Below are 2,720 nucleotides of genomic sequence, written 5' to 3'. Positions count from 1 at the left end.
TGGGTACGGTTGTTAATGTACTTGTATTAGTAGCCACAAGAGAGTTTATAACGGGCTCTAGAAATGCCGCTCTTCCAGCTTCGCTGTGACTGTGCTGCGCTTTCCACCATAGGCGCGCGCAGGGTCCCCATCAGGGGGGGCGAAGGTTCATCGAAGCGCCCCCCCCACACTACTAAGTCAATGTATGGGGCAGATTTTGCGCCCCCCCCCCCTCTTAGGTGACTAGAAGGTCAATGTGCGGGGCAAATTTCGCTCCCCCCTCTTAGGTGATTAGGGGGGGGGCGGCCCCCCCCCCCCTGGCCCCCTGTGCGCACGCCTATGCTTTCCACGCAGGCCTGGCGTTTTTTCGTCACTCAAGCTTTGATTCATCAAAAGAGCTGCGCCGAATCTCTGAAGTTTCGCAATCACGTTTGTTGATCGTCAGACCGCGTGCATGATGCTAGCTGTGCACAAACAAATACCGCGAACTCGAAACAGTCGGCGCATCACGTCAAGCAGAAAACGTACAGACGTAATTGTTGTTGACAAAGAAACAAAAACAAAGTTAGGAGACCCCGCAGAAGCAGTAATAAATGTGTGCGAGAGATGGAGACGTACTGCACTGCGATGCCCACGCTCATACTATAACGGCGTTAGAGCGGCATAGAACTTCGGCGAACATCGACGCAATAGACCTTCGCAACTTATCCCATCGCAATAGTCAAGGTCGAAAATGTCGGCCTGAAGCTCTCCTTCCGATATTGTGTGCAACCAAGTCTGTCGTCGCAATTCGTTGCTGTCTTACCGTACGGTATCATGAGGAGCTTTCTTACTGGCCTTGGCTATACGTGTTCTGACATCACAAGCCGCAGCAGTAAACCGCCCATGGCATCCAACAGCGACGTCGGTCTTGTGCGAACAGTATTTCACAGCACAGCGCGCACGGAATGACAAGTGCGTATCCATAAAACACATGCGCTGTGCACCTGCGAGTCCACACTTCACGATCAAAGATGGCAGTCGATAGCGACTGTAACAAACCAACGCTGCGTGCGGTCCCACGTGACGGCAGTTGGCCAACCGACGCGGCGTCAGCCTCGGAGAGGGCGGAGGAGGGAGAAAAGAGAGAAGGCGCGCTTCTAAGCACGCATGTCACTACTTTACGAAGTTTCAGGGACTTAACTGCTACATGCCTTGCTCCTGGCACACTGGTATGGTTGTGGATTCCATCTATTCCTCCGGCACTCTTCCACAGGCTATCTTCGAAGTACCAGGGCCCTTATCGGCTACTTCATCAAACGTCTGCAGTCAACTATACCTCGTGGAGCCGCTCGACGCGTCTTCGGACAAGCGTCGTCGTGGACAAGAAATTGTGCACGTTTCCGGCTCAAGCAGTACCACCAATCCCCTGTGTGCTCTTGGCTTAGATCGTCAACATGGCTCCCTTATTGCCGGGAGTGATTGTAATGAAGGCAGTGGACATAGGCTTGACTAAGAGAGAATTAAGAGGAAGACTACGACATGCGGTCGCTGCCCGTGCATGCCTCTAGTTAGCCTTTGTAGTAGGCAAACCCGGTTCAGTTGTGATGACCTCTACCATTAAAACACCCTCGTTTGACAATGTTATTGGTAACGTTGTTCCAACGCGATTACGGGAGAACAGCATTAAGCTAATGTTAGAAGATAACATATGTCAGCAATATAACAGCAACATACTAGTGTGCTATGGCCGCGAGATCGACCAGAGTCGGCGCCTAGCGCTAATGGACGAAACCCGAAGTGTGGATACAGCCGCGGCCGCTTAAAGGCCAACTCCGGCGATTTTTCGAGGTCCATGGATCTCAATAAAATTCGCTGGGTACGTTCCTTTCACGTTCCCGTTATATATGCCAAATTACAAGCTGGAGACATACGCAGATTCATTGCAAATGAATTTATTGATTGCCCCGACTCTTCCACCTCGCTTCCCAAATTATTGGCAACTTGGGTGCGTGACGTCATTTTGTTAAAGCGGAAGTGACGGAACCGAGGGGCCCCTAGAGCGTCTGCTATCCGCAAGGGCAATCGCGAGTGTTGGCGAGCGCTTCGTTGGCTGGGCGTGTGAATTTCAGTCATTGTGGGTAATGCATGCAATGGGTGGCAAGTGGTGTCGCGTTGTGGGCTGCACACGATTCCCGTTGGCAGTCACGAAACACTTGCACCTAACGATTACCCTGCGTCTCTATATTAGTTTTTAACTAGCAATGCCGGTTTACCGCACGGAAAGTACGGTAATACCGTACCGGCTAAAGAATGCACATGCGTGAACACACGGAACCACTTCCGTAGCATATACAGGGTGCACCGTGACCGGGCCTATATCGGTATACGGTGAGCTCGCATCGTGCGAAACAACGTAACCTAATGGTGCGAAAGGTGGCTCATACTTGGCTTATTTACATTCCTCGGCCGTACCAACGGATGTCGAACGCCGCTATAGCCAACTTATACACTCTTCCCATAGCAATATTAAGAAGCTTTAGTTAGTCCGCGAACTTCTCAGCGATAGTATTTACCGATCACGGCCCACAAACTTGAGCTCCCTGGACAGGTGGTGCCATCTGGCGGTGGACGTGTAAACAGCAACAAGACGCACCCGGCCACCTGGATCGGGGCGCCGCGCGTGGCCCCGAGGCACGCATGGATCGGGTGCGCGGCGGTGTTGCTCCGGCCGTCCCATTCGGACGGAGGAGGCGTAATTG

The sequence above is a fragment of the Rhipicephalus sanguineus genome, chromosome 1 (genome assembly GCF_013339695.2).
Source record: "Rhipicephalus sanguineus isolate Rsan-2018 chromosome 1, BIME_Rsan_1.4, whole genome shotgun sequence".
In the NCBI taxonomy this organism is placed as follows: domain Eukaryota; kingdom Metazoa; phylum Arthropoda; class Arachnida; order Ixodida; family Ixodidae; genus Rhipicephalus; species Rhipicephalus sanguineus.
This window is presented reverse-complemented; position numbering follows the sequence as displayed.